The following is a 26,211-nucleotide window of genomic DNA, read 5'->3' on the forward strand; positions in this document are numbered from 1 at the left end:
TTTACCTTGCTTGTAAGGCCTGGATTGACTGGCAAGCACAAAATGTATATGCATGCTCTTAAGAAAGAAAGAGAGACAACAGTAGTTCTGATGGCACTATTAAATACAAAGAATTGGATGGCTAGTTAGAGGTATTCTGTTTACTACTAGATAATAATTTGTGGTGGACAGAATAATTGAATTGTTAAATTTGGGACATTTAAGTATATTTAGGGATGCTGGGTTTCAGAATGGAAAGTATGCTGTCAGTCTTACTTTTCTAAGCAGCTCTTCATGGATCTTTAGCAGCAGTCTGAATCTCCAGGGGTCTGTAAACCCCAAGGTGAAAATCTCTACCTGTAATGTCTCAAGTAGAAGAAGGATTAGTGTTATCTGTGGTGTAGCCAGTGATGATTAATGAACACTTCAGCATTTGATGCCTCAACAACTGTTCACGTTTCTAGTTGCAATTGAGGTCTGTGATATCTGTCCGGTTAAGTGTTCAGGAATTTAGGAAGATAAAATCAGTGGTTCTCTGGAGGAAAAAAAAAAAGGTATCAAGGTATTTAAGACCAGCTTATTTACCTCTTCTTTGGTTCCTTCATTTATTTTTCTTGGGACAGGAAAGGAATGAAAATATTAGGAATTACTAGGTCTGTCTTTTTTTTTGGCCTTTACAACCAGCTGTGGAACAAAGGATAAACCTGAGGCTGCAGCTGCAGGCTGTTTCCCTGTCAGTAGTTGTGTTACTGTGAATTAAGGGTTGCTCTGCATTTCTGCCTGTGTAACTGAGACCTGACTCTGGCTCAAAGTGTTTCCGTCAAAGAATTTACAGTCTTACTAAAGGTCCTTGGAGATTTTGAACACAAACAAGATCTTGAAGAAATACTCAGCTGGTGAAAAGAAAATGATTTTGATATTTATGTAATTAAAGAGAAGATGATTTTTGCATTTGAGATTGTATTCATCTGTGTACGTGGAACATGAGAAATTTCAGAGCCCAGTGGCAGTTGTACCCTGAAAGCTGTAAAGGATCGAAAACAGTTGAGAAACAGATTCTGTTTCTGTTATGTGCATTAGGTGTGGTATGATGCTACTGATTTCAGTGGAGCTGTGCTACACTTTATGCTGATGTAACTGTGTTAAAATCTGACCACAATCTGCAAGAAAACAAACACTGAATATATATCTGCCATTGCAGGTTACTAAAGTAGTTTACGTGCCTTAAAAATATTTTTGTAATGCTGTTGTTTTTCCAACAATAACATGTTTTGAGCTGTGAGTTTATTTTAGCACTAAACTGATTTCAGTTGACCCTAGAAATAAGTATAAGGACGCTTTTGTGTGTAGTTGTTAGGTGGTGGAGATGCGATGATACCTTCTCATGTAATTAGATGCTACTCAGGCCATCCTGGAAGTACACTAGCAAAATAAGAGTTTGGGGCATAAAAAAAGCAAAAGCACTGTGTTCTTTTATTAGAAGAAAGCACTGTCAATATTTAATAAGAATGAAATACCTAGCCATCATCCCCTGAGTAACTATTTATGCTTTGGAAGATGTTCTGTTTTAGTAGAGTTCTTGGGCAACTGCTGGAGATTTCACCAAAACAGGAAATGATTTTCTTTAATTGCTCTCATTGCTGTAATTATGATTGCTGTGGTCCTTAGTGACTCTAGTATGATACTTAGGGCATTTTATGCACCGTTAGTTTTTAGGGCAAAATGCTAGACCTTCATCATGCTCTGGCGTGTCTTTGGTTGACAGTTTGGGTTCCCAGAACCTCTGTTTCTAATCTTGCTGGGGAATCTGTGTGTATATACACATGTATATGTATACACACATGTGCATACATTTTTTCTCCTGCACTTCATAAAAATCTGAAAGGTACTGGGTCAGATTTAATCCTGAGTATGTGCCTAGTGGATGCGCTCGATTCTAGGCTTCAAGGTATTTTACCTTCAGGGGAAGAAAAAATATGAAGCTTAATGACAGAGCAAAAAATAGAACTTCAGTCCTAAGGTGCAGGAGTTCTCGATGGACATTCATTTGAAAGATATATTTAAGTTAATTTTGCAGTATTTTGAAAACCAAGCACTTTTTTTTTGTTTTTTTTTTTTGTTTTTTTTTGTTTGTTTTTTCCTTTCCAAGCCTCTTCTAATGCATACATTTTCTAATCTAAATTTGGATTTGACTTCAATTCTGAACACTCCTGTCCCCTTCATTCCTCTTTCTGTAAATATGCTGCTTTGCTTGTTGTGTGGATGTTATCCTTATGTCCAGTAATGGATGTATTCTGATCCATTATGAGAAATTATTTCTGGGGTTTAAAAATGTCTTGATGTAGCTCACTGCATTTTCTTAACTGGGTATTAGTTTGTACAATTAAGTCTTTTTTTTTTTTTTTTTTTTTTTTAGGGAAAAGACGTCATTTTCTACAATGGGAATTTCTATGGAGTAATTTCTGATTTTCAAAAAGTAAGTATTTTTCTATTAACATTTTAATCTGATATTTTTTAACTAGATAATTTAAGTTTTAAAATATTGTTCAGTGTTTCGATGCTGTGCTGGCAGTCTTAGTAGAATGAGGAATGTGTTCTGAAAGAACAATAGTTTAGGTTCATGAGGGGAGAGACTTCATCAGGAATTTAGGTCACAAGTCTGCAACTTCAGAATATGCTGAGCTCTCTTGAAAACCAGGTACCTTGACACTAAGAAAGATGTGTGAGGATGGCTCAGTACCACTGGCAACTGAGAGTTTTATAGGTACTTGTTGACCTCATCTTTCTGTAGTGGCCTAACATTCTGTGGAGAAGGGGTAAGGAATCAGCTAATCTCTCTTTTCTGCTAAGGCCCAACCTAACTCCCAAGCTTATGTGGATCCATTCATAAAACAGTTGCAAAAGCAATGAAAGTGCTCTAGTTTGGAAGTAGTTGCAGCAATTTCTTCTTACCTCAGATTTGCAGAAAACATTTTTTGTTGGTGGTGGTTTTTTGTTCGTGTTTTTTTTTTTTAAGCACTCAGGTCACTTGCACACCACCTTGATTTCACACTTCAAGTACTCCTAGTCTGACTGTAGTTTTATACATGCCATTTGGCATCAAGGATTCTTACCCTTTTGGGTGCTGCTGACTGGAGGCTGCTCTCCTCTGAAAGCACCAAATTGTCACAAAATTCTACTTGGTTCAACATCTAGATCCTGAGCAGGCCAAAAGGGCTGTTGAAACAAATGCTAATTTCTCACCAGTTCTGGGTGAGACTTCAGACTTGCTCTGTTGGCCAATCCATTCAATTTAGTTTAAATGAGTTCTTTGCCTATCACCTCAGTATATAGGAGCAGAGCTCTACCCATGCCCATGCAGTTTAGAACATTCACTCTTCCTTCAACTGAAATTGTTATAAATGACCATAATGGGATAACGTATTTACTTTTTGTTGTTGCTTATATAAAAACGTATCTAAATTCACATCAGGAGTTTCAGGATCATCAGGAATCTGAGATGAGGATTCCAATTCCGGACGGATCTGCTGTAGAGGGTTGTCTCAGGAAAGTTTCAGTGCAGAAGAGTAATTGATAACAAAGGGTGTGTGGTTGCCCTAGTCTTCTAGAATTTTAGAAATAATAACACAATGGCTGTAGGCAGTGTTTTATGTACATATAACCTTGGTATTAGTCACTAAAACATCCCAAGATTTTTTTTTACCTCTCGGTTGTTGGTTTATTCCCACAATGTACACCACAAGGACTTGGGAAATTTGTTGCACAGTGTGTGTTCTATCACAATTAGTCTGTTTATTTGTAAATGATTAAAATATTTCTCTTATGGGAAAAAGTGCTGTTTGCTCAAATAATAAATAAATGAAACTTACGTTTGCCGGAAGTAGCTTTCTTGGAAAGTAGAAACTACTGTAAATGTTTTCTTAGAGCAAGTCTGAAAATACGGGTAGTGCTAACTAAATTCTTACCCAGGTGTCAGTAGTAGAACTTACTGGAGATTCAGAATGAAATCACACTTGTGACAGAACTGCTTGGATAACTGGCTCGCTTATTAGAATTGGTAAAGAAGGAGGGGATGAATCAGTGTACCTTACCTTGAGTGTACCTTAGCTATTGTGTTTGAGCAACTTGCATGCCTTCAAAATAAAACTCTACATAGCGGTGGTAAGAGTCATTAAGCATGGAGTTAGGTGAAGAAAGTTATGATTGCTCCTCTCCACTTTCTACTTAGATGCAATTTTAGCCATTTAAACATAGTGTGCATGGGGATATGCTATAGGCTTTGCGCATCTTTAAAGTCAAAGATGTTAAAAACTTGTGGAACAAAGGAAAAGTTAATTCCACAACTTCTGAACTTACGTCAAGTAAATATGAAGAGAATTTGGCTCAGTAACAAGAAAACAAAAACAAAACAAATATAGCCCCGGGCAGTTGTAATTTATACAGTCAGTTACAAGGTCTGCTAGCAGTGTACTGCAGTTAATACTAGTTACCTTGAGGATGCCTGGCAGAATTTTTTGGATAGCAAGCACCCTAACATGCCAGATTATTAAAGGTAAGTGAGACTGTTGTGCAATATTGTCTTTTATTAAAGTGTGTGATTTTGAACAGTATCCCTTCAGGAGCTGAGGTCAGTCAGTGGGTCCTTACAGGTTCACTCTGCTTACAGAGTGCTGGGAGGACGGGGGTGCAAATAAGAGTTGTTGCCTGAATCATAACGCATCTCTATAATGATCACCTCTTTTAATGCTGTCAGCAGCTACAGCAACTTTTGCCACTTTCCTACTTGCAGAGAGACTGGGCTATTACCCAAATAAAAATTGCTTTATTGATTATAGTTTTTGACACCCTTGAAAGGTGGAATACTAAACCCCTGATCAAAGTCTGTAGTGTTGAAGCTGGGCATAATGTTCAGTAGGCATTCCTGACCGGAGTGGTAATTAAAACAATGGCCTGATCGTTACATGATTTTTATTCATTACCACATTTTAGTTGATTTTTATGGAGGTGAAATAAGATCCCTATGGCATTTTTACAGATTAGAAGTGCACGTTTTTTTTCTGGAGTGAAGGGCACAGTCAGATTATTGGGCCTTGTTATTTTTGATGAAATTGCCAGTGCTCTCATGTGGGTACTTTTCTGACACTCTCTCAGATGCGGAGTTAAGAACATTCACCCCAAAGTGATTCTTAATGATCTCTGTATGTTGTCTTCAGTAAGAGCCAGTTATGTTAATCCTGCCTCTGTTAATCCTAATTATGTAATTGTGTATGTTATGATTAAAAAAACAACTCACCTGTATATTTACATGGAATACACAAGGAAAGGCCAGACTTGTGGAAATGAGCATTCTGATAATGTTCTGTTTAGGAGGTAGCAGCCCACTGGAACAATCACTAGCTGACTCTCTACCCTGTATGTAGACAGTAGTTGAATCTGACTATGCTCAAGAAACACTAATGTTTTTCTGAAACTGAAGCAGTTGAAATGCCTTCCTGACTGAGTGGAAGTGGAGGAAGGGAGAGACACAAATCAGAGCCATTACCGAAGATAAGTCAAACTGTAAAAGAAAGTAAGGGTTATCACTACTAAAACGTTGTCCATAAACATTGTCCATTAATGTGGTTTAAAGACGTTGTATAACTGGATCCTCAAGCCAGAGTTTGAACACCTAATGGACTACTGGCTAGAATCACGAAGGCAGGCATATTAGGAGCTAACATATTAGCCACACACACACAGATATACATTTCTTTTGTTTCTCTTTACCTGTTTCTGTATGTTCTGCATTTGTGCAGTTTGTATTTACTATTCAAAAAAAAAGTACTTTTAAAAATCTTAATCTTGTAATTACATTGAGGGTAGTATTAAGGGTACTAGCAGATTCCTTCAGGGTAGCAGTTCTTGTGGTGTAGGTAATGAAACAGATTTGAACAGTGATGTTCACAACTGTGTCCCTCCAGGACATGTAAATAGTGTTTGTCCATCCTGCTGCATATGACAGATTGGAACCAGTTCATCAGGGGGCCTGTGTGCTCCGATCCATCCTGTGAGGGTGGGAGAAAGGATGGAGAACCTGAACATGAAGGTTGCTACAGTAGGAGAGAAATGATGCAAGTTTCTCTTGTATTCAAGAAGGTCATTAACAGATCACTCAGTAATCCAGTTGCTCAAGTTTTTCCACCCAGTTGTGATTACAAAATCGTAGCAATTTACTGGCTCTTTTAGAAACCCAGGTTCTTAAGAGTACTGAAGCTTAACAGAGTAAGTCTGCTCTGATCTTTATAGCTGAATCTACAACTGTTTAACAATTGGAGTACTTGGTAGACTTAGGTGACTAGTTCATTCACTTCTCTGGAGCCTCCAAAATACTGACACATACCCACAGACATCGTCCTGTAGCTGTGAAAGTACTGCAAGTGCAAATGCAAACACTGTTAATGTGGTGCTGCTCACACCCACTTGTATGAATTACATACTGTAATTTCCAGTGTTGCACTGTGTACTTCTTTACTTGAAAAGTCCAAAACCTGATGAACTTCTATGTAATCTTTTTTTGCTATGAACCCAGAAATATTCTGCGTTTGTTTTCCTTATGCCAGTGTATGACTTCCCACCCACACTGCATAACTATATATGCACACACATAATTGAGGATTAATTTTAGTCGTGAAGTATTTGCCTTCTGATCATTATATGGGGCATGGTAACCACTCCCAAAATGGAAGTGACACTTTATAGGGAAGGACAAAGAAGAGTTCTCTTCTTGTAAGAGACTGGTGAAATTTGCTCAGTCTGCTATTCTCAAAATACAGAGGTTTTTAACTTTAGCTTTAGACTCTGTCTCCACTGACAAGTACAGTAATTATTGCCCCTGACAAGTACAGTAATTAAGATATTTTGTGTAGGTATTTTCCACTTGAGATGAATTTTGCTCTGTAGCATCTGTTATGCCCATGACTTGTAATTCTGTTCTTTTAATCAGGTCCATTGAATCCTACAGCCTGTCAGATTGTTTATGCATGTTATCTCTGGCTTCCAGAAATCAAGTTTTTAGGTCTGAAAAGTTATCTGCTGTTTGTAAGCAACATGCATAGATTACTTAGGTGGTGCATATACCAAGTTTCCCTTAAGTTAGACAATGTTTTCCTAAAAAAAAAAAAAAAAAAAAAAAAAAAAAAAAAAAATACTCTTATTTTTAGCACACTTCTAAGTCAGAAATGCTTAAAATATCTTGTCATCAAAACTTGGAGTCAACAATGTAAAACAGAGGGGAAAAAAAAAGAAAAAATAAAAGCTTACTGCATCCAGATGAAGTGTTGTTTTCTAAACATTCCCTGCTGTTTGGAAATCATGTATTCTTCACACTTTACTGTGGAAGACTGTTCAGATAATTACAGCAAAATCCAGTGGCAGGTAGACCTCTTTGGCAAAGGTGAGCGTGGATGGAGCTGGAAGTATGGACTAGTGAGAGTCTCTGAGGGAGGCTGGAGGCTCAGAGAGAAGGGAGAGAGCTCTGGGAACTAAAAAGCAAGTGATAACAGAAGTATATAGATCACTTGTGGTAGTCACGGCTGTGGTTGTCAGGTTCCCTGTAGTTTCGTGTCCACTGCTGCTAAAGAAAGCAGTCCCCAGTCCTACTCCCAGCCTCTGATTTCTGTCCCAGGATGCTCATTTACATCAAAAGCCTGTGTAAGTGACTAGTGAATCACGGAACCGATCTGGCCAAAAAGTAGATTTGCTAAATAAAATCCTGAAATGAGTCTGTTTTCATTTGTGGTGGCAGAGTGGAGGTTAGTAGTGAAAGAATGAGGGACTGGTGGATTTCTGGAGAGGACTCTTGAAGTTTACCAGAGAACTGCCTCAAAATTGGTTGTAAATTTCTAAGATGAGAGCTGATTATATTCCATCATTTCCATGGTTGGTCAGTCTTAAACCGTGGCTGAATCTTCAGGCATTCTAATGCAGGGAAAAAAAAAAAAGAGGAAATAATTATTGGCTGCTGAATATTTTGTTGTTTATGATAGCCATATAATCATTATAACTAATAATAAACATTTGGAAAGGATAATTAACTTATTTCTCATTGCATAAGACAACCTCAGACTAGCAGTGATCAGCATGAGTCTTATGTGGGGGGGCAGATTATCCAATAACTGCCTATTGCCAGGTTCTCATGCGTTCATCTAAAGCATCTGGTGCTGGCATCCAACACAGTACTGCAAGAGACAGGCCTTGGGTCTGATCCCGTCTGTCTATCTGTACCCATAATTTACTGGGAAAGATCAGACACTTAGGAAATAAAAGCTGCTTCCCCCAAAGTGTTCCCGCATACATGACTTTTGTGTGACAAGTAAACTGAATTAGCGCTTGTTTGAGGCTGGGAATGCTTGCTTGCTTTTGTTTGGATATTTCTTCATTTGGCTGCCTAGTAAAGCTTTTCCCTTAAGATTTTTCTCGTGCACTCCCCAGGAAGGAAAGCACACAGGTAGCGGAATGTTATATAAGGAATTAAGCTATGCTGCTATTTTATTCAAAATTCATTATTTCAGTAGTGTCCAACACTAGAGCATTGTTTCATTAAAATATGGAAAGACCTGGTCTTTATATGCAAAGGTGGGCAATCTGGGATAAACTGCAGTGGGTGAGAAAACGGTCTGAAAGTAAGACGAAATGACAGCTCGTTGTTAGGCCTCAATGAAACCTGAAGAAAGTGGATTTTTGCAAACAGTTTTGCTCTGTGCAGGCTCAGCTCACTAAGACACTAAGCACTGACTTTTGGTGTTTTCCTTTTTTTTTTTTTCTTTTTTTTTTTTTGTCCTTTTTTTGGGTTGCTTTCTTCCCTGATAGTGATTTGAATTGCGTCCTGGAGTCTGCTCAGTCTAACTGGTGGAAGTATGCCCCTGGCAATGGAGAGGGTAGAGTAGATAAGAGTGGAGGAAACTATTCCCTTTCCAGTTTCTCAACCTAAAATTGACTCAGTCCTTCAACCTCACATGACTCAGTGTGAAAGCTGAAGGGCGGGGGTGGGGTGGGGGGGTTGGGCCAGAGATGGTGGGTGATGTTCCCAAGGAATCCCTTTGCAGTCAGGCTGGTGGGATTTTTGCCACTGAACTCAACTGGGGCCAAGTGAGCTCAACTTGGGGGCCAATGAGAAAGCTCAACTGGGGCCAATGAAAAAGAAATTGAGGGCTACAGAATAGGCAGAACAGTTTGGAAGGAAGGGGGAAAACTGTGAAATTAACGGAGTGTGGTAGAAAAAGCAGGAAATGTAATAATAAAACTGTCAGATGTAGGAAATATGTTGTGGGGGAGGAAGCAAGAGGTCATGTGCACAGATGAGTTTGGAGAAAATGTTTTATTCATTTCTGATTCCATTTTCTTTTCGAAACTACCTGCCAAGCCCTACTAGAGATACACCAAGTATATGTTTTCTTTTAAACTGATGTGTATTCTTATACAATGTAAATGGTGCATTCAACTTTAGGTCTTATTGTAGTCTGGTGAAGCCAAAAAGCAAACTACTCAACTACTGCCAGAAAATGCACTGCATTTGGAAAGGACTCCCTCCCCCCCTCCCCCCCCAGTGTCTTCAACTTCTTTAAACTACAAAACTACAGAAAACATGCCTGTGAAATTTTCCGTAATTACATTTGTGGTCTGGTTTAGAGGAGAGATGCTTGGCTGAGTGTTTAAGTAAACAGATTCTAATCAAAGGCAAAACTCCTCATCAGCCTGTGGCTTTGCCAGAACCTGCTTTTGTTCTAGTTTTCATACCTTACCTGTTGTAATTCTGTTTTTGTTCTTCTGTGTTGCTCTTAAAACGTGCATCGCATTAGAGAACAGGGAGTTTGTGTGTGTGTGATAGTTATAGAGTCTGCCCTATTGGCAGCAGTTTACCTTAAAATGTTTTTGGTTATAGTACCTGTGAAAGCTGGAATCTGAGAGGGTTGCGTGTGCTGTTATTCATCAGAATGTTTCCTTGCAGGCAATGGAAATATCTGTGGCCAATCACATTTGCATTCAAAATTTCATTTATAATTATTGTGGTTATTATGATTACCTCTTTCTTTGTGTACATCATCTGAATCTACTGAGTGTAAATTTTCTAAACTCGACAGGTAGCATAAGCCAGAAAAGTAGGAAATGAGTCTTAAAAGAACTTTTGCCAGATCTTTGAAGCATGTATTGAGTTATTGGATCTGATACACAATGTGCAAGAGTTGCTCTGCCAAGTTTTGAAAGTTACAGTACGTGGAGTGATGAGACTCCTGTCTAGTTATTTTTTGTAAAACAAAGGGGAAAAAGAGAAATATGGAATGTTGTTTATTGCTTAATGGCACACATTCCCCCTTCAGTTGTTTATATTTTTAGCTTTCTTCTTTTCAGAATTAGTAAGTCATTGTATTAAACATTACACGGAAAAGCAATAAGTAAATCTAGTAAATAGATTTAATAACCACACTTCTTGTGGTTTGATCTGTAGCAGACAAAATCTGGATTGTAAACAAGATCATTATGAGATCTTTTGCAGTCTGTTTTAGCAGTTGGGATCCTATCTTCAGTGCTGCTGTAGAGGTTACAGGTAACTCCTGTACTGATACACAGGCTGCTTTTCAAACTCTACAAAGTCCTTTTCTCAGGCATTTGTTTGTTTGGAGGAATTCAACTATTTATACTTGTTTTGCAATGAGGGTTTTTATAAATGGCCTGGTTACCAGATCACTATTCTCATACAGAAAAGGCAGTGCTTTGCTTACTGCATGTAATCAGGTCTAGGTGTTCAAATGTGTATCTCCAGCTCCAGTTTGTAAGTTCAGTCTGACAAAAATTAATTCAGTCACTTTCTTCTTGCATCCCATTTCACCTTGAGCTTAGCTATATTTTAGCCTTTAGAAAAATACTGTGTCTTTCATTACTTACAAACTTTCTGGGAGGAGAAAAGCTAAGCAGCCTGGCTATTAAAATATATGTGGCTTGTACTTTGTTTGAATTACATCTATGCTGACCATCTGCCTCTTTGAATTCAGGAGGTCCTTTCCAGCAAGATGGTCAGGCATGTCTGCATCACGTTGGTATTTTTGATGGTTTGTTCAAGTTATTTCTGAATCTTTCTATTTCAAAAATTAAGTAAATGAGTTTTTAAAATGACTTTTTAAATTTCACCAAATAAAGTGTGGGCTTGCACACATTGATTCTTGGGTGTGGTCCACTAAGGCATTTAACTCCCTCTCTGAAAGGCAGATACAAGATGGAATACTTGTGGTCCAGGTGGTTAGAACTTGAGTTTGCTGAAGTTGGAGCTGGTGCCCGTGGTTCCTTTCAAAAGTCTGTTCTGCCTGTCCTAACGCTGAGCAGGAAGGATTCATATCAAACATCAGCATGGCATTTGCCTGTAGCCATGTTGGAACTAAGCAAAGTGAAATCTTTCATTAGGCAAAGTGTCTTTTATCAGACTGAACAATATAATTATAACTTGTAGGGGAAAAACAGAAAAACATTTGCACGTATAGCCCCATCTACAAATCACCTGGGTCTGTATGCCTGAAATCTAGCTGTCTTGTTTCTGTGAGAGTCTTTACGACCTGCTTTTGGGTAAACATATCTGTTTTTAAGGATGTAAATATGCATTGTGCAAGGTATCCTGAGGAACCTAGCACAAATTTAAATGATATTTAAATTCTTTTATTCTGTTGGCTTAACATGCCTTTTCCTCCATGCCCTAATTAAGCTGTCTGTTGCATAGACTCTCCAGAACATTATTTTTCTTCATAAATGGTGCATATAAACAATTGGTGAACTGGGGAGTTTGCTCTTGTAAAATTTTAAACAATTTAGGCAGTTTCCAGGATAATATTTTTAAGGAAAGTAAAAGCTTTCCTCTTTTCCCAATTCATGTATCAGCACGGAGTGTTCTCTAATATCACATAAAGTTCCAAATCAGATTTGTCATTAATACTCTTCTTTGTTAATCCAGAGATGAGGTAAAGGTGTAGTACAATATTTCTACATTTGCTTTTACGTCCATTTCATCTCGCAAAGGTATTGCAAATTGGCAGGAGCATAAATGGGAATTAGAAGCTAAGAACTTCTAAAAATTATGATGGCTAAAGCAAAGACATTACAGCAAATGCCTTTTAAATATGAGGTAATGGTAATTAAAGCAACACTGTCTAAAATGGCTAATCAGTAAAAGCTGTAGCCTATTCAGTAATGTGGGAGCACATGGTTGTGTCCTGAGTATTCCTTAATGGAGCTTCATTTGCTCTCATCTATCCTCTGTTACGATTCTACACCTTACCAACTCAGTCTGTACATCCAGTGGGATCCAGGGAGGGCTTTGAAATGCCAGGGCTTATCTATGAAGAGACTGTGCGTGCTATCTATCCTAAAACTTTATTTTTCTGGAAGGCTTTGCTGTTTCTGTGCGGTATGGTTTCACGGCTGCAACAGAAGCTTGCAAACAGGATTCCTTCAGGCAGGTATTGCTGAAAAGCATTCCCGCTCTGGCACGCTTAAAGTACACGTGTAGAGCTGGACGCTCTGTGTGTGGAGGTGGGTGGGAAGGTGGTTGTCTTGTCTTTTGGCTGTCAAGTTGGCATGTTCAGGAATTTTGTCTGGCTGTGCCCTCTGTCCCCTCTTTTCGTGGTGGTGCGCAATTAGCATGTGAACCTTGGCAGCTGAGGGTACGAGACAGCAGGTGACAGAAGAGCAGGAAATGATGCTATTGACTCTGCTACCTCTTGTACTTGTGACCTCAGCAGAATATACTGGAGTCAGTGTTATAAAACACTGCTCTTTGGCAGTTTATTGCTTATCCTTATAGGTGATCTTTGCTATGATTTATTTTTTTTCAAATACTTGTTTCCAGAACACAAGGGACTTGTTTCTATGTCTGTGTTTTTGCTGGTGCTTGATGTGACTTGATATAAATAATACAAAATTGAGTCAAGTGGTTAAATGTTAAAACAGCTTCCCACATGTTTTGGTTTACTGCCAGGGATAGGTGAATGTTCAGCATAAACGCTGTATTTAAACAGTAGTCAAATATTTATTATTGTTGAATGAATGACCTGACAAGGATGTGGTTGAACTGAAATGTACAGGTTATATTTCATGGAATTGGAAAGCTTTATTAATATTTGAAGAATGGCTTTAATTAGTCTGACTGTTGGTAGGTGTGTTCGTTTTCTCAATGTACACCCAGTATAGCCTTTTTCACCAACTTATAATTGGCAGTTTCCCATAGGAAATAATCATTATTGGTGTTACAAAAGCACTTTGTATCTATCACGTTTGGGAAATGAAAGTTTTGCAGAGGTCATAATAAAGCGTGCCCCCAATTATGCTAATAACTCATACCACAAATGATCCACTGGAAGCTTTAATAGCTTGGTAGTACTCTTAATTTTTCCCACTCTGAGAAAATCTAATATTACATTGACATTTTACCAAAAGGTTAAAAAAAAATCTTCCGTCTCCCCTGTTTTTAAGCTTTTACCTGATTTCTCTTAGTGACTTGAGGATCTCAAGATTTTTCTTCTAAAATATTAATTTTAGAAGCATTTTGTTCCACTTTTTTTCACTGTGATGTCAATGTTTTTAATGAGCTCAGGATTGCAAAAGATACCATGTATTATTATTACCTTTGGTGGAAGTATCTCTGTTTTATTGGGAATTTGACAGTATAGTCTAAAACTTGGATTCTTTGCTAAAGGAAACGTGTTGAAGTCATTTAAAATAACAATGTTTTTAAAAACTAATAAAAGAAGTCAAAAAAAAAAAAAACAAACAAAAAAAAACACAACTGAAATAAGATTTCTGAAGCAAGCTGAATTTTAATCCTGCTTTGTCTGTCAAAGTTTCCTTTATTTCCACTGAGGAAGTACTTCTGCAGTTCACTTTAAAGATTTAATAGCTAAACTATCCAGAACTTTTCAAAACATCAGAACAAATGTTCAGAATATAATTAGAGATCATCTGATATTGCATTTTCTCACTTATGTAACATGTCCACCAGACAGGTTTCCTTTGAACCAGGTGGTCTGTTTTACTTGAAATAGCCTTTTCTTTTTGGAATTTTGCAACTAAAACATTACTAAAAGGCTAGATGGCATAATTTACTCCTGAGACTGATTATACTAATATACCTTCAGTTACTGTGCATCTACTGAGTTGTTAAAGAACACATTAAGAGGGCAGTCTGAAAGCTAACATTTGCAAATGTCTCCAAATTGAATTATAAATGTCTCTGGTAAAGAAAATGTTTGCTGCATGGTGTCTGGTCCACTTGGATGTCTGGTTTTATCAGGTATGTGTGCTTTGCAACATACTTGACAGAAAATATGTTGCAAAGATGGGAAAACAAAACCAAAAAATACAACAATGAAATAGCTTGGGTTTACTCATTTTAGAGTGAAACGTTTTAATTATATATTTTCTAGTTTAAAATGTTCTGTTTCTTTCAGTCAGGTTTTTTCCTCAAACCTTGTTTAAACAGATAGGCAACTGGTTTATTCCTCTTTTTAGATGAGCAGTAAATGAGAAATATTTATGTGTACAGAAATTGAAATGGAGGGTTGATAGAGCTTTGTGCACACCGATTTTATGAGATGCATTAGGAAAGCTGCTGGCTTCTATTTTATTAAAGATACTGTTTTGCTTCGTGCAGGCACTAGAGGTGTAGCAATACATAAAATGCCTATTTAATGAACATTCCTTTGTAATGGTTTTCTGAAAAGCAAGGCCTTTCTCATGTAAGTATTTTTGTATTAATTGCTTTCTGGTTCAATTGATCATGCTTAAAAATAGAGAACAAGATGGGAGCAAGCTCCTGGTAGGTTTAAACTTGAATTTTAAACTTGAATCTTGATTATGTCCTCCTGTAAATGTTTTTCTGTGTTGGCATTTCTTCATATATTTTTTTTCATTCTCAGTTGTCATATATGCTTAATATTAACTGCAGAGACCTTTAGTCTCTGCTATTTATACTTCAGTTCTCTTCAATGGCAGGTTACTTTTCTCCGGTGCATAAACACCTCTGTTTCCTTACGGGACACTGTTAACTCGAGTCAAGCTGTTCCTGTTTATACCTAGATGATTATTTCTATGAAAATGCGCATAATATTGTGCGGAGAAGATACAGGCTGATTTGTTGGACTTAACCTGGTAAAATGCATGCACACATGATTCAAGAAAAGTTTTGTGTGTTACATACAAGCCATATTGTGCTGTCTAAAACAATTCCTATGTTTTAAATATCAGGCACAAAATGGAAGATAAAGTTAAGGTCCAAAAATAGGTATATTTATCATAGGTAGCGGATTATACGGCAGTATGTGTGACTGGTAAGAGGCAGAACTCCTTCAGTATTGTTTCATTGAACTTTCTAAATAGTGTGGATTCTATTTCATAGCTATGTGAACAATTAAATCCTCTGATTTTTTTTTTTTTTTTTCTGACTGTCCTAATTATTTTTTTCATGTGAAGCTTGTTAACACTGGTCTCATTGCTGCTCACTCTGCTAGTGAGTCAGATATGTCTCTTGATGGTACTTGTGCTTTTAGACCAATGGGGACAAAGTGATCCAGTTTTTCCTTCCTTCCAGGTGCAATTATGGGTCTCAATATAATAAAAAGAAAATGATTGAATATCTACAGAGGTTCGTATGACATATTTTCCATTTATTTTAAGTTTGGAAGCTAGAATATCTTAATTGATAATCCCATAAGGTGTTTTTTTTTTTTTTTTATGAGGTCTCTTTTCTCTTGGAGGCTCTGTATTTTCAGGGTATTGCTAGTTCTGTAAATATAGCTATCAAATGATTGTAATTTAAGGCCAAATTCTTCTCACAGTTACAAGGGAAAAAATCCAACTATTTTAATGGAGTAGAATTAGATTTAAGGGATGGAGCCTGAATAGTCTTTAATTGTTCTAATCCCTGGACAACGTTCCAGCCAGGACACTTCACAAGCACTGTAACATCTTGTATCAGTTGAATTTTTCCCTGATGTGAACTAGAAAGAAGATTTATTATTCAGGAGTTGGTGATACAGCCTGCTGAAATCAGTGGAATCAGCTTTACCATTTGCATTTGTGTGCTTTAAAAGAGAATCCAAATAAATTCGTAAAACTTTTTTTGTTGTTTTTGTCTTTACATCTCTCACTCTCATGTTTCACTTCAATTTACTTCAGTTGGTTGGCAAGACTGTTGGCATAATGGGGGCTTTTCACCAAATCTTGCAGCTCCTGTGGCAGATTGTATAGCCTGCAGAGCTTTTGATAGCATCAGTGTTTTGGCTGTCGTTTTTGCAACTTTATTTTGGTGCTAGGTTTCTCATCTTCGTGTGTTCCCTGTTCTTGTAGTGATGTGATTTTGCTACTATCCTGTAGTTCCCCTGTAAATCTATCAACAGGCAGGTTCAGGTGGGACACCGTTCATCTGCAATGCAGGCCCAGGTTCCTTGTTCAGTGACTGATTCTGGATTGCTCTTATCACTTTCTTAGACACTTTTCTACTCCTTAAAAATTCTTCAAAGAAAAGTGCCCCTCTCTCTGTCAGCAGAGCAGTTAGCACAGTGAAACCAGGATCTCTGCTGGTACCACGATGTGCTTCTGCATTTCTGGTATTTCTGGCTGAAGGAGTCATGCTGTTTGAGGAATTCTTGCTCTCAGCTTTCCTCTTTGCATCCCAATTCCATTAAGGTTAAAAGAAAACCAGAAAAAAATGAGCAGCCAAAGGTTTTCTGGTATTGATCACAACGATTATTCTTATTAGCTGTACAGTTCAGGTTTTTTTGGATACGGGAGTGCTGGTGTGCTTACTGTAATTGTACTGAGCAATTTCAGAAACTTCTATTAATTGTTCAGCAAGCTGATATGAAACAAAATTTATGGTAGAACAAAGTCATAAGCAGAAGAACAGTGGATCCAGGGTTACTGTGAATTGTAAGATTCCAAATTAATATTTCAATTTCTTTGAAGCTTTGAGGATATGAAGAAATTTATTTTAAAGATGTTACGCTGATTTTAGTACAGTTTTAGCTGGTTTTGCCTTTATTTTCCTGTATGCGGTATTTCATAGGTAATTGTGGTGAAAAATATACCCACCTTTTGTTTAACAAAACCTTGCATCTGCCATGAAACAGGCAGTTGTGGCCAAGAACTTCAAATTTAAACTAGTGTTAAACTAGTATTTTACTCATAGTCTACACACAAAAATTTGCATTGCTAGAGGAAAAGGTTGCATGGCAATTCAATACCAAGACACTCAGTGCCTGTTGCCCATTTTTTTTGCTAGCTTAATCAGATACAGAACTAATGTATTTAAGAATATGATCCTAATTCTTCAGTACTTTTACAGGCATTGATTTTATATTCTTTGCAGTAAAATAAATGATCCCACACTCCAAGATAAGGGAGCATTTCCCGTGCATCTTTGGATGTTGTTCCTATAAGTAATTTTTTGATAAATGTCTAACATCACAGAAAACACTAAAAATTAAGGAGGAAGTTATTTCAGGCCATTTGGGTAAGCTGAGGCTTGTGGAGAATGAGATTTTTTTTTGTTGCTTTCAATGCATGTACAGAAGGACAAAAGTTGCTTCTCCATTGTTTTTTCTGATGAGCGCTAATGTAAAAGTTGAGCAAATTAAAGGTGTGTGTGTGTTGTGGGACCAAGCAAACAATGTGGCTATTGCTTTTTCCCCTATTCCACTGCTACTGAAACCATATTCAGAGTAAAGCAGCAATTTTTTTTTTTTTGCTACTGAGGAAACAGACGAAAATCCTGATCATCTTAACACGAATGGGAGCTCTTGTTTGGCATGTCAGGATTTCAACAGCTGTGCCTGTCTTAAAAGCAATGGCTGCAGAAATTGAAAGTAATTAAAAGCTAGTTCAAGGTCACTGTTAGGCTAGTGCTAATGGAACTAGTCCCTGAACTCTTCATATATAATGTGCTTTTCATAATAAACGGATTCCTCTCTTGTTTTTACTGTCCATGTGCAATTCACTATTGCTATGTAAATGGTCGTTCAGCCCTTTCTCAGTACAGTGCTTTCCCACTGTGTATTTTAAGTGTATGAGCAGAGAGCGTTCTGCAGAATGCAATAAAATATTGCAAACATTTCCCAGGGGTTTGGTGAATTCAAGCACTGTTGTAGTAACACATTAGAGCGGCAGATAGGTAAACATTTGTTGGAGTTCATGGGGTAGATGTGTTAGACCACAGCAGTAACTGTTCATAGCTCACCTGCAGGACAGCAAACCACAGAATTCCCTCAAGGGTCTTAAGCATCACATATGCTTCATTCTGGTTTTGTTTCTGTGACTTAAAGTACCACACCCACAAAAGAATCAGTGAAACAAGGTTTGTTTGCCAGTGCTAGCTCAGTGTTGTAAAAAGAAAGCCATGTATCTTAACTCTTGATTTTAATTTTCATGTGCTGAAGTTAACACATCAAACTTAAAATTGAGAGCCTTTAAATCTGAGCAGTCTGAAATCCAGTTTGTCTCATGGGTAAAACCATTTAAACACCAGGTGGAGAACATGTCAGCAGTTTCCTCTTTCTTCCATAGCTGCAGTGCAGAATAGGAAGCGTTGCTGATGGTGTGTATTATTTATTTATTTATTTTTAATATTTTCAGAGGGGCTTCTCAGACACCGTGGGGCTAAAAAGTACTTAAAGAGAAAAAGCTGAAAAGTTATTCCAAGCAACCTCTGGCTAGTACGCAAGAAAAATGTAGTGCGAGCTTTGCTAACAGAAGGAACTGTAACTAGTCAGTTGTTAGCATGGAGGGAATTTGAGTAAATGACTGTGCTTGTTTCCAGAGTGTTTCAGTAGTTTCAAGATCAGTATTTTTAAAAAACTGAATTTGGCATCACTTAAAGTACCCCCCTTGTAATGCAGAAGAAGACAAAAGCCTCTTAGAGGCTTTCCATAGGGTTAGTTGTATGAACTTAGAGGAGAAAGAAGAGTTTGTCTGACATAATAATCAGCTTTGTGTCCTGTAAGCTATTATGGAAAATTGGAAATTTTAGTATATGGAAAGTATATGGAAGTATATGGAAAATTCTCGATCAAATGGCAGGTAAGGTCAACATAACTGCAGCCAGCTCCCTAAACAATTTCAGTCATTATTTAATATTGATTTGGTGTTTAATTCTATATTAAACTATAAATGGGGACAGTCCCTTTTTGTTTATGTAGAGATTTAGAAATAATTATATCGCCTTTCATTCTTCTAGGTTTTATTATGAAAGATATTGAAGACAAATAGAACAGCGACAAAGCTAATAATAGATCTTTTATGGCACGCCACTTTTTTTTTTTTAAATTTTCCAGAGTGGAGCATTTTTACATCCTTGTAATTTTAGGTTGACTCTTTTGTAGAAGTGTAAAAAGGAAAACATAAAGAGAGAATTTTGATTTGATTTCAGTTGTGTTGATTCACAGCTGCTAATTGTTTTGTAAGCTTCTTGTATAGGATTTTGCTGTCATTATGACTATTTTTACATATTTTATTTAAAAATAATTAAACTGTAGCCCATTGCTTTATTTTGTTCATCAGACTCTTCTAGAGATGTACTGCCCAGCATACATATTTACCTTCTTGGTAGTTGTATGTGAACATGTATATGTGCTTACCTGCAACTGCAGTTCTAACAACAGTTGTGAAATTGTACTTGAGGCTCTTTTAAATTACAAGGCAAAATGCTAGAGCCTCAGGAGCTAGGAAGGGGAGCGCACTTATGCGCGCTTCTTAAACCTACAGGGTTTGGCTTATTTCCTAATGCTCCCATTGCCTTGTGTGTTTCTAGTTATTTCATACACAAATATTCTCCTAAGTAATTAAGGCAAAATACTTCTAAGTGCAGCTCCTATCAACTCTTATCTTCAAAGTCCCTACAATGCTTCTGGCACAATAGGAACATGTAACTGTGTATGAATAATTGTATGTTGAATGTCAGCAATTAGAACCATTAGTAAACTATGAAGCTGCAGTGGCTGTAGTCTCTGCTCATTGTCTCTGTTCTGTCCGCTCCTCTTTGGAGTGCCATATGTGGCTGACAAAGCTAAATTTCTTGCTCTACTTTAGTGTCACACTTTGTCACACACAGTGCTGGCATTCTGCAAATAACAATTGCTGTTGGTAGAAATAGCCTGTAGTGGTGTAGCTTTTGTTACACCACCAAATCCTGTGGTCTTGCAGAACTGGAAATGGCAACACACACGTGCCCTCTCTTTTCCTCCTCAGCTTTGCTGGTAGGTGCCGCTGGTGTGAAACATTGGGAAGAGGGTGAGGTTTCTGCATGGGCCTCTGGATTTCTGCTGCTCTCCCATGATGACAGAGGGAGAAGGCCGCAGATGAGCATATGTTGGGCTGTTTGAGACTTTGTATTCAGCGGTCTTTCTCCTTGCAACCTTTCTCCTTGCAACCTTTCTCCTTGCAACCTTTCTCCTTGCAACCTTTCTCCTTGCAACCACACCCTGACAGCTTCCCTGAACTTGGATAGATTTCACCTGTAATGAAAAAGCACAAGCATGGATACATCCATCCCCAACCCCTGCAGCTGTTCACGAATCCTTGCAATTGGTAGCAGTTACATCTGCTGTGCAGTATGGTTCTGGATTTCCTTCCTCTCCTCTCCTAATGAAGGAGGGATTCACCTTTTCAAATATAGAGCAGTAACCTTCCTCTCCCTCCTCCCTCTTCTCTCAATTATCAGGTATGCACTATATCCAGGAATCTAATTTTAAATTAACTTGTCACCCTACATCCCATCTGTAGGGGTTTACAATTTTAAAACAATTGTCTTTGAGGTGACTTTATATACTGTTCCATTAACATATACATATCACTTCTAGGGCACTTAGAAAAACTACAGAATAAAGTACCCTTTTGAACAAGATGAGAGAATAAATGCAGTTTTCCTTAGATTTGCTGTAGAATCAGAGCTGTGGTATGTCAAACCTAATGCTGAGTGGGGCTGTGAATGGTTTATAACAATTTTATTAATACAAGATATTCTAGGCCAGCTTTAGCCTACATACTAAGTTACCAGATGAACTTCAGTAAACGCTAAGCAAATCTTGCATTGACTGCTAAAAATTCAATCGGCTGGTTTTTTCTACTTAGTTTGTGTGTGTTAGTCTGCCTGTTATATATGTAGTACAATTTCTAATGCTTAAGTAGGAAAACACAGTTATCTCTAGGAACTCTAGATGACTAGTTCATAGTGACAGCACACGAACCAATTCATTGATAGGTCTAGAATGCAAGCTGTATATTTGGGTAGCGAGCAGGCTGGGGAGCCTTCAGCTCCAAAACTACAACAAGGAACAATCCGATGTGCTAGGGCTGCAGATTCACTACTAATTTGAATGTAATTCTGAGGATTTTATTTTGCCGGATGTATTTTCAAAGATCAGTGTGCACAAGTGTAGTATCCTTGTTTGAACAGGAGTCAAAGTACACTGACAGGGTATTCTCTCTAAAGAGAATGTGCCTCTGAAGGAGGACTCGCAGACAGATGTCCAGCCACTGATGTTCCTAGAGGCAAACTTGCAGAACGAACCTGGGGAGGCTGTTTAGCTCAGTGACACTATAATAGTTTCCACAACTGTACCTTAATAGCTTCTCTGTAAACCTGTTGTTTTTGTGTGTGTTGGGGGGGACACGACTAAAAAGGCAATCACGTGGCAGTGTCAAGGACAATGAGACTGGTTGTGGAAATAAAACTGAACCACTTTAGGGCTCACTATCTCTTTTATACTTTTTTTAAAAATTTCAGGGTATAAATCCAAATATTTTTCTCAGTTAATTGCTAACTATTCTTACAATGCTTATCATGTAACTCATGCAATGGGTACCCACATTAACAGGACTGTGCAATGAAGTTGGGAAGAGATGCGGTAAAATTTGGGACTATGGTTCAACTCTCCTCCTTGCTGCTTCCTACGTGGCTAGAGTGTACTGCAGTCACTAAGATTTTGTCTAAAGATCCTTTCTTACACCATTTCTCAGCTTATGGCTTAAGGGAAGTAAAATCTCTAACCATACAAATGTGCTTCAGATTAATACTGTGTCATAGCAAAGGCTAGTCAGGGAGGTGGAATTCTTACATTCTTGATATTTACTTATTGATAAGTAAATGTATCTGAACTGACACCAGTTAGACAAGTAACATGTTGTTCTGTTGGGTTACAAGTGATTAATTCTTGAAGGGAGAAGATAGAACAATATTTATATAATGATGTAACAAAAACATTAGCTGCGAATGTACACCTATATGGATATATTAAAAATATATGTAGCACATCTAAATATGTTTTTATCAATTAGAAATATAAAGAAATCTATACTACACATACAGATAAGTGACATATATTTTACAGATACAGGGTTTCCTTGGATAAATAATTGTATGAATGCTTAGATGTACCCTTCTAAAGTACATGAAAACCCAATCTTGGAGAAAATAAAATACAAAACAAAATACTTCAGTTCTGGAACAAAACTAGTCTGAGGAGAATGTCCTGCAAATAATGCCAGTATTTATTTTTTGTTAGTTTGAAGACCTAGTTGTCCATGGATGCTCAGGGGCTGAGGTCTTTCCTCAGCTGTGGCTTCTCCAGAGTCCAGCCCCTCTGGGAACTCAAGATCTGTATGTCCCAGCCTGATCAGGGCTGCTGGAAGCACTTGGGGGATACTGACACTGCGTAGGTTTGTTTCCATGAGAGGTTGTTACGCGCATCAAAACCATGCTGGAGGGAAATCTTGCTGCCATTGACCCTGCGCCCCACTTTGTTTTTTTCAAGAACTGTGACATGCGTTTGGAAAAGTGGCCTGGTCAGAATGTTCCTCATTATTTCAGTTTGTAGACTTACTTTCTGGTTTGCTTCTGTGAGTTGTGACCTAATGAGGGTTTTTCCTCGGCTTCTAGAAAACTGCAAAACCTAGAAAGTCAGACAAAACAGTTGAAACATACTTATTTCTCCTCAGTAATACTTGTCTAGTTGTAAGTCACCTTTGTACTGGTAGAATTCAACTCTCCCATTTACATTTATCAGAAGGTGACTACAAAATAAATACTGGGATTTTCCATCTTTCCTGTTTGTTTACTTTGTGCATTAGAGAGTGCTCTGTGAATTCTAGTTCCAGTTTGTCTCTTAAATAGTCAGTCAGGTGTTTCACTTGTGCTGGAGATCCATTTAAACGTTACTCAGTCCCAGGAGAGAGAAGTATGCTTTAAAAAACAGGAAAATGAAATAGTAAAATGAAATAAATGTTTGGGGGAAACTAGGGAGGGCACAGTAAAATGACATTTGTTCTTTGTTTTAAAATATTTGCTTTCAGATTGGTGATGCTCTTATTTCTGATGTTTTGCATGCGTCACTTTGAGCTTCATTAAAAAGTAATGAAAACAACATTAATTCTATGCTGTGTCTTAATGTAAGAAAATTACTCTTTTACTTACTGAAATAGTAATTTGGTTGGAAATTGAAGACTTCAGCTGTTGTGGGGTGAGGTTAATTAAATTGACTTTTAGAAACATGGTGTCCTGGTGTCTTAGTGTGGTGCATTTTTTCTGTCCTATTTTAAGATGAAAATGTTGTTTTTGTTTCTCCCTGGTCTTTCCCTTCCTGTTCTGTTAGGGTATGAAGGCAGAAAACAATTGGACTGAACCATGTTTGTCTATGGACATCTTTTGGTTTGGCTTGCAAATTGATAGCGAGGATGGAAGCATATTGCCTGGGAGGAAATGCAAGAAACATTATTCAGAAAGCGAACTTTCCCTAGACTGAGGAACGGGCAGATGTCTGAAATGACTCAGTTGAAGGAGGTCGGTAATGTTGTGTATATTGTGCAGATTAGATGTTAAACCTCTTGATCCCAACCTAAAACTTAAAATTTTGTACCTGCATTGCAGCTAGGTGAGAGGATTGCATCGCAGGCAGGTGTAGACTTCAATCTATGTTGCTTTGATCAAGGAACTGTAATAGAGAACTTTAGGGGTAGCTATGTAAGCCCAAAGGTCTGCAAAATAGAGTTAAAGTGGCCCCCAGCAAAAAGCAGGTTTTGGGATGAGATTATGATTGGCAATCTGGCACTGAAGAAACTGTATTTAAACAGCTGTTGTTAAAATTGTTAAAGACAAAGCCAGATACGCATGTATGTACCCTAACCGCTACTTTCATTTTTGTGGTTTGTAAGCGTAGTTTAAAGCTACGTAAAGAAGAAACAGTAGGTATGGAAGGAAAGTGCATATTGCAGCACAGGAAGGTGTTTTGAGGTGTTAGCTGCTAGGTGAGAATTTATTCCTAGTGCTACCATTCTGCTGCCTTTTTATTATTATTATTATTATTATTTTTATACCGTTCAACTGTTTTACTGTTCAAGTGAAATGTCGTTCAGACTTCCAAGGATTTCTGTCTTAGAACCTGCAATGCTTCTTGCCTGTAAAACTAAAGATTACTCTTGTTTTATTGCTTTGTTTTCTTTCCATATAGTTTAAGCTTTGGAAAGCGAGGGGGCTTGAAAGTTTGCCAGTGTTACCGAAGTATAATTTTCTGTTTTGGTTTGGGGACTTATTGAAGGCAATTCGTGGAGAAATTGTGTTTTATAAGTATGAATAGTAGCTCTTCTGCATTACTTAGATACTGCTTTGTACTATACAGCTCAGGTACATGTTCAAGTAATAAAAATATCTGTAAACTTAGGGAGACAAATGTAAACGTTTTCATTTTCTATTTTCTATTTTTCATGCTGCTTTATAGTTCACTGAGATATGTATTGAAAAAGAGGTAAATTTTAACTTTATATGTTTTTTTCCTTTAACTATATTTTAAGTTTTGTCTAAGATTACCTTGTTCTGAGTTCTGTTTTCTCTTGGAAGAAGAGAGCCAATTCAGCTTTCTTACGTTAAAAAAACAAAACAAAAACTACCTTTCTCAATTGCATGCTGATAAGTGTTTATCTTTTTTACTCTTTAAGTATAGTAGTATATACCCAGTAAATACTTCTGCTGTCAAGGGATATAAAAGGGATATAACTTCTGCTGTTAGGATATAAAAGACAACAGATTTCAAGGTTAATGCCAGGTATATGCAGCTATATGCTTTCATTTTTTGTAACCACTGCTTCTGTTAGAGCACAAATATTTTGAATATTAGAGCATTGTTCATGTTTGCCCATCTGTATTTTCCAACTTAATTTATTTGTAAGTTATAGAAAAAGAGTACAAAAAAGTCTTTCTCAATAAATCTCTGTTCTTCATGGAGCTACTTCAACTCGATGAACAGTTTGTTTTCAGCTCTTGGATCAGGGCTGCTCTTCCTGAGACGTTATTTTAAGCTAGGTAAATATTCACAACATTTTTAGTGGAATAAATAAAATATAGACTAATGAATCTCCCTAACAGCAGAAACTAAACTATTTTATTCCATTTGGAGGTTCTTAGAATAAGCTTGTAAATGTGTTCTCTTCAATTGATAGTTTCAGAGGGAGAGAATTTTGGTTTTCTGAATATCATGCAACTTAATTTGTGGGACTGGTTTCATTAATGGCAGTGTGAATAATGCTTTCATAAATTTGTTTGCTTTTGCTGAATCAGAATCGTAACAACTTCACTGTTTGGAAAACTATCTTAAGTCTCATTTTTGTGGCTTTCACGGGCTTTGTGAAGGAGCCTGTGCTTATGAAAGTAGAGAAGTTTTCTGTTCATCAACAAGAACATCTGGGAGAATGTAGAATCTGTAGCATTTTTTTCTGCTCTTTTAAACTGAGCTAAGAGAAATAGAATACATTTTAAAAGATCTGTTAGGAGCGTTATCAAAAGACAAATGCAGAGTATGTTTTCCAGATTCCTTTTTTTTTTCTTTTTTTTCTTTTTTTTTTTTTTTTTTTCTGCAGGTATAATTCAACTCCTACCCCACTTTATCTCCTATCCTTTCTGTACACTTTCTGTACTCCTATCCTTTACTGTACATTCGACTTTTTTGCCCTTCTCAGTAGGACAGTCTATTCTTTTGTTTTCTTTAGAATACCCTCAGGGATGAGAACATACTTTAGAGATATGGTTTGTACTTCTGAGCTCCCTCGATCATGAGCATCTGAAGTCTGTCCATCTTTACTCCACTAAGTATATACATTTTGCTTTTTTTTAAAACATGAAAGGCAACTATGTGCATGTTTTTTTTTTTTTTTTTTTTTTTTTTTTTTTTTTTTTTT

At 37.3% G+C, this 26,211-nt stretch overlaps 1 protein-coding gene across 7 annotated transcripts in view; it reads left to right on the forward strand.

Moving 5' to 3' along the window:
- PLCB4 (phospholipase C beta 4) overlaps positions 1-26,211 on the forward strand; it is a 207,716-nt gene that overhangs the window by 17,897 nt on the left and 163,608 nt on the right. For all 7 annotated transcript variants that reach the window (XM_035320050.1, XM_035320051.1, XM_035320054.1 and 4 more), the window contains one exon: positions 2,396-2,455. The gene's annotated coding sequence lies outside the window, so the exon portion shown is untranslated. The remainder of the gene's footprint in view (positions 1-2,395; positions 2,456-26,211) is intronic.

The sequence above is a fragment of the Oxyura jamaicensis genome, chromosome 3 (genome assembly GCF_011077185.1).
Source record: "Oxyura jamaicensis isolate SHBP4307 breed ruddy duck chromosome 3, BPBGC_Ojam_1.0, whole genome shotgun sequence".
Classification (NCBI taxonomy): domain Eukaryota; kingdom Metazoa; phylum Chordata; class Aves; order Anseriformes; family Anatidae; genus Oxyura; species Oxyura jamaicensis.